The 12,553-nt window shown below is 46.2% G+C and overlaps 1 protein-coding gene across 2 annotated transcripts in view; it reads right to left on the reverse strand.

Moving 5' to 3' along the window:
• TJP2 (tight junction protein 2) overlaps positions 1-12,553 on the reverse strand; it is a 159,940-nt gene that overhangs the window by 122,966 nt on the left and 24,421 nt on the right. For both annotated transcript variants that reach the window (XM_073634689.1, XM_073634697.1), the window contains exon 2: positions 12,209-12,329. The gene's annotated coding sequence lies outside the window, so the exon portion shown is untranslated. The remainder of the gene's footprint in view (positions 1-12,208; positions 12,330-12,553) is intronic.

Here is a 12,553-nt window from a genome sequence, read left to right on the forward strand (position 1 = left end):
CATTAATTGAGCTATAATATAAAAAAATATCTGAAGGGATTGCCATACATTTATGGGAGTACATGTATAGGATTAAGTGCTAGAGATTACCATTCTATTCAAGGATTTTTCTCTTTTTGTTCATTTAAGCAGCATTGCCCATTTTATAACCTCTTATATGAAAGTACACTGTAATAGTTCTGTATATTTAGCTGTGCCCCAATTCCAGTTCTGCAGCCCATAGATAACCCATGCCCCGACTTGGCTGGAAACAGCAAAATTGTGTAGTAGATCATATTTGTCATACTCATCGTCCACCTATGCTAAACAAACTACTATCCTTAAAGCGGACCTTCAGTCATTTTTTCAACGTTCTATCTATTAAATCTTCTGCCCTTGTTGTTTTAACTTTGGATAGTAAAACATTTTTTTTCTGCCAGTAAATACCTTATACAGCCCACTTTCTGTTTCTTCAGAATGGCAAATATATTTTTATTACAAATTATGTGAGCAGACTGCAGTTCCTCTTTAAGCCACTAATTTTTCTTAGTTGAACCAGCAGGTTGAAGAAAAAAAGAATGACTTACAGTAATTCCCCCATCCACACATTCCCTGTGGTTGGGGGCATCCTCCCCACTGAGCTATTGTATTCTGTATTCTAGAATACAATGATCGACCCTGCTGGCTGTAGCTGGCAGCGCTGATCAAGTGGCAAAACATCAGACAGGGCGGTTGTACAGAAGCTGATCAGTAGAACCACCACCACTGTACAACCATGCTGCCCATACATGAATTGAAACTTGGCCAGTCCCTGCTGAACCGGACAAATTTCAGTCGATGTATGGCCAGATAGTGATTCTGTTTACAGCTAACAATAGGCATTAAGCTGGCCATATATGGATCAAAATTTGCCTGGTCCCTGCTGAACTGGCCAAATTTTGATCCATGTATGGGTAGGGTGGTTGCACAGAAGTGGATCTATCGATTCACTTCTGTACAACCCCCTGTCATATTTTCCCTGCTCGATCAGTGCTGTATGTCTGCAATGCTGATCAATGAATTTAGATAGTGGAGAAGTCTCCTCGCTGTCAGAATACAATAGCTCAGTGGGGAGGATTCCCCATCCACATCAAGTGTGTGGATGAGGGAATCAAGTGTGGATGAGGGAATCTATGGCCAGTGACTTTTAAAGAATACTTCTAAAAACAGCTTCCTGAAGGACCAAGCTTCATTTGAAAACCAGCACTATAGTAACAATAACCACAGAGCTTTTTAAAAAGGAACCATGATGGGTCCCACAAGATGTGTTAGAATCAGGGCCGGATTAAGAGCATCATGGGCCTGGTGCTGAGGATTTTGGTGGGCCAGTGTACAGGGGTCAGTAGGATGTAGGGCAGTATACAGGGGTCAGTAGGATGTAGGGCAGTGTACAGAGGTCAGTAGGATGTGGGCAGTGTACGGAGGTCAGTAGGATGTGGGCAGTGTACGGAGGTCAGTAGGATGTGGGCAGTGTACGGAGGTCAGTAGGATGTAGGGCAGTATACAGGGGTCAGTAGGATGTAGGGCAGTGTACAGGGGTCAGTAGGATGTAGGGCAGTGTACAGGGTCAGTAGGATGTAGAGCAGTATACAGGGGTCAGTAGGATGTAAGGTAGTGTACAGGGGTCAGTAGGATGTAGGGCAGTGTACAGGGGTCAGTAGGATGTAGGGCAGTGTACAGGGAACAGTAAAAGGTAGGGCAGTGTACAGGGTCAGTAGGATGTAGGGCAGTATACAGGGGTCAGTAGGATGTAGGGCAGTGGACAGGGGTCAGTAGGATGTAGGGCAGTGTACAGGGAACAGTAAAAGGTAGGGCAGTGTACAGGGTCAGTAGGATGTAGGGCAGTATACAGGGGTCAGTAGGATGTAGGGCAGTATACAGGGGTCAGTAGGATGTAGGGCAGTGTACAGAGGTCAGTAGGATGTAGGGCAGTGTACAGGGGTCAGTAGGATGTAGGGCAGTATACAGGGGTCAGTAAGATGTAGGGCAGTGTACAGAGGTCAGTAGGATGTAGGGCAGTGTACAGGGGTCAGTAGGATGTAGGGCACTGTACAGAGGTCAGTAGGATGTAGGGCACCGTACAGAGGTCAGTAGGATGTAGGGCACCGTACAGAGGTCAGTAGGATGTAGGGCAGCGTACAGAGGTCAGTAGGATGTAGGGCAGCGTACAGAGGTCAGTAGGATGTGGGGCAGTGTACAGAGGTCAGTAGGATGTAGGGCAGTGTACAGGGGTCAGTAGGATGTAGGGCACTGTACAGAGGTCTGTAGGATGTAGGGCAGCGTACAGAGGTCAGTAGGATATAGGGCAGGGTAAAGAGGTCAGTAGGATGTAGGGCAGTGTACAGAGGTCAGTATAATGTAGGGCAGTGTACAGGGGTCAGTAGGATGTAGGGCACTGTACAGAGGTCAGTAGGATGTAGGGCAGCGTACAGAGGTCAGTAGGATGTAGAGCAGCGTACGGAGGTCAGTAGGATGTAGGGCAGCGTACAGAGATCAGTAAGATGTAGGGCAGTGTACGGAGGTCAGTAGGATGTAGGGCAGTGTACAGGGAACAGTAAAAGGTAGGGCAGTGTACAGGGTCAGTAGGATGTAGGGCAGTATACAGGGGTCAGTAGGATGTAGGGCAGTATACAGGGGTCAGTAGGATGTAGGGCAGCGTACAGAGGTCAGTAGGATGTAGGGCAGCGTACAGAGGTCAGTAGGATGTGGGGTAGTGTACAGAGGTCAGTAGGATGTAGGGCAGTGTACAGGGGTCAGTAGGATGTAGGGCACTGTACAGAGGTCTGTAGGATGTAGGGCAGCGTACAGAGGTCAGTAGGATATAGGGCAGCGTAAAGAGGTCAGTAGGATGTAGGGCAGTGTACAGAGGTCAGTATAATGTAGGGCAGTGTACAGGGGTCAGTAGGATGTAGGGCACTGTACAGAGGTCAGTAGGATGTAGGGCAGCGTACAGAGGTCAGTAGGATGTAGAGCAGCGTACGGAGGTCAGTAGGATGTAGGGCAGCGTACAGAGATCAGTAAGATGTAGGGCAGTGTACGGAGGTCAGTAGGATGTAGGGCAGTGTACAGGGAACAGTAAAAGGTAGGGCAGTGTACAGGGTCAGTAGGATGTAGGGCAGTATACAGGGGTCAGTAGGATGTAGGGCAGTATACAGGGGTCAGTAGGATGTAGGGCAGTGTACAGAGGTCAGTAGGATGTAGGGCAGTGTACAGGGGTCAGTAGGATGTAGGGCAGTATACAGGGGTCAGTAGGATGTAGGGCAGTGTACAGAGGTCAGTAGGATGTAGGGCACTGTACAGAGGTCTGTAGGATGTAGGGCACTGTACAGAGGTCTGTAGGATGTAGGGCAGCGTACAGAGGTCAGTAGGATATAGGGCAGCATAAAGAGGTCAGTAGGATGTAGGGCAGTGTACAGAGGTCAGTATAATGTAGGGCAGTGTACAGGGGTCAGTAGGATGTAGGGCACTGTACAGAGGTCAGTAGGATGTAGGGCAGCGTACAGAGGTCAGTAGGATGTAGAGCAGCGTACGGAGGTCAGTAGGATGTAGGGCAGCGTACAGAGATCAGTAAGATGTAGGGCAGTGTACAGAGGTCAGTAGGATGTAGGGCAGCGTACAGAGGTCAGTAGGATGTAGAGCAGTGTACAGGGTCAGTAGGATGTAGGGCAGTATACAGGGGTCAGTAGGATGTAGGGCAGTATACAGGGGTCAGTAGGATGTAGGGCAGTGTACAGAGGTCAGTAGGATGTAGGGCAGTGTACAGGGGTCAGTAGGATGTAGGGCAGTATACAGGGGTCAGTAGGATGTAGGGCAGTGTACAGAGGTCAGTAGGATGTAGGGCAGTGTACAGGGGTCAGTAGGATGTAGGGCACTGTACAGAGGTCAGTAGGATGTAGGGCAGCGTACAGAGGTCAGTAGGATGTAGGGCAGCATACAGAGGTCAGTAGGATGTAGGGCAGCGTACAGAGGTCAGTAGGATGTAGGGCAGCGTACAGAGGTCAGTAGGATGTAGGGCAGCGTACAGAGGTCAGTAGGATGTAGGGCAGTGTACAGGGGTCAGTAAGATGTAGGGCACTGTACAGAGGTCTGTAGGATGTAGGGCAGCGTACAGAGGTCAGTAGGATGTAGGGCAGTGTACAGGGGTCAGTAGGATGTAGGGCAGCGTACAGAGGTCAGTAGGATGTAGAGCAGCGTACGGAGGCCAGTAGGATGTAGGGCAGCGTACAGAGATCAGTAGGATGTAGGGCAGTGTACAGAGGTCAGTAGGATGTAGGGCAGTGTACAGGGTCAGTAGGATGTAGGGCAGTATACAGGGGTCAGTAGGATGTAGGGCAGTATACAGGGGTCAGTAGGATGTAGGGCAGTGTACAGAGGTCAGTAGGATGTAGGGCAGTGTACAGGGGTCAGTAGGATGTAGGGCAGTATACAGGGGTCAGTAGGATGTAGGGCAGTGTACAGAGGTCAGTAGGATGTAGGACAGTGTACAGGGGTCAGTAGGATGTAGGGCACTGTACAGAGGTCAGTAGGATGTAGGGCAGCGTACAGAGGTCAGTAGGATGTAGGGCAGCGTACAGAGGTCAGTAGGATGTAGGGCAGCGTACAGAGGTCAGTAGGATGTAGGGCAGCGTACAGAGGTCAGTAGGATGTAGGGCAGCGTACAGAGGTCAGTAGGATGTAGGGCAGCGTACAGAGGTCAGTAGGATGTAGGGCAGCGTACAGAGGTCAGTAGGATGTAGGGCAGTGTACAGGGGTCAGTAGGATGTAGGGCACTGTACAGAGGTCTGTAGGATGTAGGGCAGCGTACAGAGGTCAGTAGGATGTAGGGCAGTGTACAGGGGTCAGTAGGATGTAGGGCAGTGTACAGAGGTCAGTAGGATGTAGGGCAGTGTACAGAGGTCAGTAGGATGTAGGGCAGTGTACAGGGGTCAGTAGGATGTAGGGCAGCGTACAGAGGTCAGTAGGATGTAAGGCAGCGTACAGAGATCAGCAGGATGTAGGGCAGTGTACAGAGGTCAGTAGGATGTAGGGCAGCGTACAGAGGTCAGTAGGATGTAAGGCAGCGTACAGAGGTCACTAGGTATGTAGGGCAGTGTACAGAGGTCAGAAATATGTAGGGTAGCGTACAAAGGTCAGTAGAATGAAGGACAGTAAACAGAGATCAGGGCAGAGAACTAGCCATCACCAGGGCAGTGGGGAGGGATCAGCAGATCAGAGGACAGAGGGCCTAGATGGCACATTACAGGGGGGTCAAAAGGCCAAATTACATGGGGGTTAGCATTGCACAGTATGGCGGGGTTGTCAGCACGGCACAGTATGGGGGGGTCAGCACGGCACAGTATGGGGGTGTCAGCATGGCACAGTATGGGGGTGGGATCAGCATGGCACAGTATGCAGGGGTCAGAATGGCACAGTATGGGTGGGGGTCAGCATGGCACAGTATGGGGGGATCAGCATGGCACAGTAAAGGGGGTTAGGAGAGCACAGGGCACAGTGCAGAGAGGAGGAGGACAAAGTACAAGGGGATCAGCAGGGCACAGTAGGGGCAGTGTAAACCTATGGGCAATAACAATCCTTGATGAGCCCAGCTTCTCACAGTCCTTCATGAAAAAGGAGATGCCATCTTCTCATTGGTCTAACAGTACTTCTATGCTAAGCTGCAGTAACTCAGCAGACTTAGCACAGAGGTGCCTGCAAGCTAATGCATGATATATCAGCTGAGCTCACCTCCAGACAAGCTCAGCTCCCTGAGAGCTCTCCTGCCTCTTCCCTCTTCCTGGCGGGTGCAATCACAGATGCCGGGCACATCCCTATCCCACCCATTCAAACAGCAATAGCCAGAAGGCTCTGCCCCGGGTATGTTTATCCTGCAGGAGAGCGCCTGATTCTGCTGGGGAGTGAGGTAGTTGGTGGAGATTCAAATCCCGATGTGCAGACATGGGCAGCAGATCCCTGATACTGATGAACTTTGTGCAGACATGCAGCAATTACAGAAATTGATGTAAGCTGCCCTGGCGGCTCTGATTTCTCGGAAACCGGGACAAGAGCATGGCAGAACAGCTTACTAGAATCCGTGACAGCTGCCAAGTATGGGCCTATTCTAAGGTAGGGGCCTGGGGCTGCAGCTCCATTAGCCCCTACATTAATCCGGCCCTGGTTAGAATCACAAGAGACTCTTATGCCGCGTACACACGACCGGTTTTGCCGTCGGAATAAACTCCGAAGGTTTCTCAGACGGAACTCCGACGGAATTCCATTCAAGCGGTCTTGCCTACACACGGTCAAACCAAAGTCTGACCTTCAAGAACGCGGTGACGTACAACACTTATGACGGGACTAGAAAAAGGAAGTTCAATAGCCAGTAGCCAATAGCTTCCGTCTCGTACTTGCTTCAGAGCATGCGTTGTTTTTGGTCCGACGGAACAGCATACAGACGATCCATTTTCCCGATAGGAATCGGTTCCGTCGGAAATATTTAGAACATGTTCTATTTCTAGGTCCGTCAGAATTTTCGAAAAAATAAGTCTGATGAGGCCCACACACGATCGGAATAGACAATGAAAAGCTTCTGTCTGACTTTTTCTGTCGGACATTCCGCTCGTGTGTACGTGGCTTTAGGCTTTAGGATGTTGCGTAACGCGTCGACGCAACATCCTGCCTACGCCTGTTAACCAGTGACATCACTTCCTGGAGTTGGTGGAACGCACGCCGTTCAGCGGCGAACACCGACCGAGTATCTGAATGCCTGTTCTGCACGTCGGTCCCGTGAGTAGCGCACATATGCGCAGGTGACCCCACGGTATCATAAGGTTTTATATTATATGTCTTTTCTTTTCTTTTGGTGGAACGCGAGCTGTGTGGTCCTAAAAGTTCCCCCCTAACCATCACCAACATCAGCATACCTTCTTGCCCTGACTTATCATATGGATGAAAAAGTTTGAAGTCTGCTGATTGTCCTTTCGTGAAGGAACATTTTGATCTAATAGATACTCTATCATTTGCAATTTTTGATTTAATTAACTTTTTTGTTTCACATAGTATTTGGTGTTTATTCCTCATAGAGGTTCACTTCATTGTTATTTGTGATCACGAGTATATGGGAGCACATATATATATTATATATATTTTATGCATCAGTATAGCGATATTTTTATCGCCTTTTGGTGTGTGTTTTTTGGATCATCCATCTAAACCGCATTGTTTTTATGTACATATATATTTCTGATTTGTTCTCTGTTACATTGTAGTCATCCAGTCGGTCAGTGTATTTGTACACAATTTCACCCAGTACACAGCAAATTGTGCAAGGTTTATATTCTAATTTTTTATAATTTATTTCTGATTTTTTCACATTCACAATTATTTGCATAGTGTATTTATCATTTGATCTCGTCATATTTTATAAATTATCTACTTGATGAGTTGCCAGCGCAGATTTTTGTTTATATATTACTAAAGTGTCAGCACTTTCATCTAGCAGCTGCAACAGGATAGTTAAAGTTTGAAGATTATTATTTAATATAAATTTATTTGCGAGCGCTGTTTTGTATGTATTTAGGCTTCTGTCGAAGGCTCATGACTAAAAAAAGGTCTGCTGACTGGCTCCCCATCAGCGATGGCTGAGAGCGCTGACCAGAATGTTCTGTCCCCCTGTCAGAACATATCGGCACAGCAGTGGATATTGCTGTACTAACATCAGATTGTTAGTACAGGGACTCCGACCTGGGCTGTCAGGTTTTTTTTGTTCAACCCACTGGGTTGAACGAGAAAAAATAAATATTAGTGGTGTGTACTAGGCTTAAGCGTTGATCGGGAGCCGGTCGGCTGCTGGTTTTCCAGCATGCTTGTCCAACAGCCGGCTTCTGGCTGCCATACACATGGCCTGAATGTTGGCCGTTTTTTATTGAACCGCCGATATTGCCCGGCATTTAGCCTGTGTCTACTAGGCTTTAAGCTTGGATAGATTTGGATCGATGCAAAAGTGCTGTTAACAACAAACAATAGCTCACTACTAAAATCCTCTTCCACTAACCTGAATTAGAATCTTATCACAAATTCTCAGGCAAGCCTGTGTAATGTCATTGAGTGTTCATGTGTTTGCAAGCATATGCAAATAACATTTTGTACCAATGTTATCTTGGCATTACACTTAAGATTTATGCAAACAGATTCTTATTAACCAAGTGCAACACAGCGTAACTTCAATAGGGGAGAAAAAGCTCTCCTAAATTGAAAGGTGAACATTGCCTTTGGGCTTCACTACTCTGCTATGTTGTATAAAAATTGCACTTGTGTTACATTACTCTATGATGACTATACAGTATATTTGGGATAAATGTCAGGTATTTTGCTAATTAAGATAAAATATATGATATAGATATATATATCAGGGAAACATTTCTTTAAGTTTTTTTTTTTTAATTATCACCTCTTTCTTCCTAATTACAACCTATAACCTCATTATTATTTTAACAAATAATTACTTTTTTTTAATGGGAAAACATTAATCTACAGTTTTCTGAGCTATTGTTATATACTGTAGATTATTTATAATTGATGTAAAATAATTTGAAATGTGTCTATTTCAGTTAGCTCAGGCTATGTACCAGACTGTTGATACTATTTAAATTGTATGTATCTGTTTGGCCTGGTGAAGGGCTGTTGCTGGCTCAAAACTGTTCCCACTCCAAATTAATGTAACAATGTATCATTTGTTTGATTAAAGAAAAATTTTGTGTTGCAACCTGTCTTCAATTTCATATGTGGATTCAGGAATTGTCACACTAATCTCTTTTGTAGGCATTGCAATTTATACAGGTGTGATTTCTACCTTTTCTAATATATATATCGATCTATCTATCTATCTATCTATCTATCTATCTATCTATCTATCTATCTATCTATCTATCTATCTATCTATCTATCTATCTATCTATCTATCTATCTATCTTACACACTATATTACCAAAAGTATTAGGACACCTGTCTTTACACCCACGTGAACTTTAATGCCATCCCAGTCTTAGTCCGTAGGGTTCAATATTGAGTTGGCCCACCCTTTGCAGCTATAACAGCTTCAACTCTTCTGGGAAGGCCGTCCACAAGGTTTAGGAGTGTGTCTATGGGAATGTTTGACCATTCTTCCAGAAGCACATTTGTGAGATCAGGTACTGATGTTGGACGTGAAGGCCTGGCTCGCAGTCTCCACTCTAATTCACCCCAAAGGCAGGGCTGGACTGGGACAAAAATTTGGCCCTGGACTTCACCCAGACTGGCCCACTTTGACAGGTCTCTCCCATGCCGGCTTCCCACCCAAGCCCCCCCCCCACTAGCTATTAGCCGTTTTACATTATTTCTCTTATAGGCAGTATCAGTGGGGAAGCTAGACATTATTTCACCTGGGGCAAAGAATCAGTTTGGCGCCCACCCCCCCAATGGAACAAGATTAGGCAGGAAAGTGAGGCTGCCCTCCTTCCAGATCGTATGATGAGCTTCTAAGTGTTGACTCCTGAGCATCATGTCTGTATTCAGGCGCGCTGCATAACTAGCCAGGGAGAGGAGGTGAGCACTGCGGGGGGGGGGGGGGGGGACAGAGGACTGGAGGGAGGCAGCGGTCCACTGTCACTGAAATCGGCCCACTGAGCCATCGGCCCACCGGGAAACTCCCTGTAGTCCCAATGGCCAGTACATGCCTGCCCAAAGGTGTTCTATCGGGATGAGGTCAGGACTCTGTACAGGCCATTCAAGTTCCTCCATCCAAAACACACTCATCCATGCCTTTATGGACCTTGCTTTTGTGCACTGGTCCAAATCATTTGGTGGAGGGGGGATTATAGTGTGGGATTGTTTTTCAAAGGTTGGGCTTGGCCCCTTAGTTCCAGTGAAGAAAACTCTTAAGGTGTCAGCATACCAAGACATTTTGGACAATTTCTTGCTCCCAACTTTGTGAGAACAGTTTGGGGATGGCCCCTTCCTGTTCCAACATGACTGCACACCAGTGCACAAAGCAAGGCCCATAAAGACATGGATGAGTGAGTTTGGGGTAGAGGAACTTGACTGGCCTGCACAGAATCCTGGCCTCAACCCAATAGAACACATTTGGGATGAATTAGAGCAAAGACTGCGAGCCAGGCCTTCTCGTCCACATGAGTGCCTGACCTCACAAATGCGCTTCTGGAAGAATGGTCAAACATTCCCATAGACCCACTCCTAAACCTTGTGGACAGCCTTCCCAGGAGATTTGAAGCTGCTATACCTGCAAAGGGTGGGCCAACTCAATATTGAACCCTACGGACTAAGACTGGGATGACATTAAAGTGCATGTGTGTTCCAATACTTTTGGTAATATAGTGTGTGTGTGTGTGTGTGTGTGTGTGTGTATGTATATATATATATATATATATATATATATACACACACACTATATTACCAAAAGTATTGGGACATATATACATATATATTTGTTGAATAATTTGGTTTGGCAAATGATAGTTCAAGATTAGCAAACAGACATAATTTCAGAAGTATTTATATTTTTACTGTATGTAACAAAAAAGTACAAAAAAGTATTCTTGATTGGAGTCCCTTGAACCGAGACAAACAGAACCACATAAAGACGCCACAAGACTCACCACGAAACAAAGACCTGAGGTGTGCCCTGGTCAGCTGAACAGTACGGCAAAAAAGGGGGCATACTCAAGATAAGTAATGGATGATTGTAGAAGAAGGATGTACAATGAAAGTGCCCTGAGAAACAGCGGCGGCTCGTGGTTTTTTTTGTTTGGGGAGGCGGCTTACCCCATCTAGGCAACGGGCATCGGGCAGCGGTGGACATCAGGCTGCGGCGGACATCAAGCTGTGGCAGGCATCAAGGCATCGGGTAGCGGCTCCTGTGTCTTCTCCTCCTCGCTTCCGCCATGTGTCTCCTCCCCTACTTCTAGGTGTCCAATAGGATCGCCTGTCCTTTCAGTCAATCGGGTGACAGGTATCAGATCCTCTTCCCTTGGCCAGGAGGAGAATCAGTGTTGCAACAGCGAATATTCATTCGCTGTTGTAACACCTGGGTGGGCTCCTGGCGCAATGCTCTGCACCACGAGCCTACACTTTTTTGAAGCCTATTAGAACCTCTGGCTCTAATCAGGTGCTTAAAAAAAAAACACCCCCTCCTCTGTAATTTAGGCACCCGGCATCCTGAAGGGGGCCTGACACATGAATAGGAGGTGACGGCAGCGAAGGTGGAAAGGGTAGCGGCCGTGGATAGAAGGGGCGGTGCTCGGGCACCCCTAATGGACGGGCCGCCACTGCTGAGAAGGGGAATGGGTGGGAGGGTATCGTGCACCGGAAACCGACAGAGAATCAGGGGACTGGGCTGAATATATACCCCTCGGGCTTCTCCCATAAATTCAGGCCACCATACTGGCCTTCTTAATTATGCAGATTTTGTAGAAGCATGGGAGTCTCTAAAACCATTTAAAGGCTCACTCACCTGGGTGCAGACATCCTTACACTATAAAAAAAAACCTAGCAAATTTCGGTGCCTGGGAGTCACAGGTTTTGTGTACAGCCCCCTGTACAAATCAATGACAAGCTGCGGCTGTACACTGCTAAATGCACATCCAACTGCATTTATATGCATACAGAGATGAATAAATGGCCCTGGCCAAAAACTCTCTGTGTCCAGGGGCACACATCCATCCCTGTACGTATACAAGCTCTTGGAAGTTTGGTTACCAGCATACAGTCACAGCCTGACAATGATTTTTACAGGAGAATGTATACAACACCCGTGACTCCTAAGCGCAGAAATGTGCTCCTTTTTTACAGTGTATTGACCTTTGTGCCCACGTGACTGAGCCCTTATATGTATGGACACAATCAATACTTGGAATTAAATTGAATTAAACCTTATAGTCATCTCATTTATTCAAAAAATAAGGCTACATTTGGTGGAACAGGAACTAAAAAAAACAAAAACAAAAAAAAGTGTCAAATGTATGAAGCAAATCCATGGCCCTTGTATTCTGTCTGAGGTAAATTAAATCGGAGGAAATTTGCACACCAAACACACTACATAACATTCTAATTTGCTGACAGGGGAGACTATGGCATTGTGGTGCCTATATTGTCATTTACTAATTTAAATGAAAAGGTCTTAAAAGTAATTCAAAAGTCAAAAGGTAGATATGGCTCATACCTGGGGAAGCAATCTGCTGCGAGATGTCTTGTGTGTTGGCCCAGTCACGTGCTTTGGCGGAGCCTTCCAGCGTGGGTCTGTGTACCACTCACATGCGCTGGGTAATACTGTGGTCCTTTGCCTAAAATATTTTAAAAAAATGTACACATGAGGAGTAAATAAAGTGAAGAAAGTGGTGGATAATGAGTGATACCCTAATTTCATTTTCCCATGGTTGAATAATAGTGAAAATAAATTGTATTTAAATTAATCATAGTCACTCTCTGTCTTTCCAGAAACCAAATGTATACAAAGAAGGGATTAAATATTTTTTAAAATTACATTATAAAAATATTGACATAACTC

The sequence above is a fragment of the Aquarana catesbeiana genome, linkage group LG01 (genome assembly GCF_042186555.1).
Source record: "Aquarana catesbeiana isolate 2022-GZ linkage group LG01, ASM4218655v1, whole genome shotgun sequence".
NCBI classification, from domain to species: domain Eukaryota; kingdom Metazoa; phylum Chordata; class Amphibia; order Anura; family Ranidae; genus Aquarana; species Aquarana catesbeiana.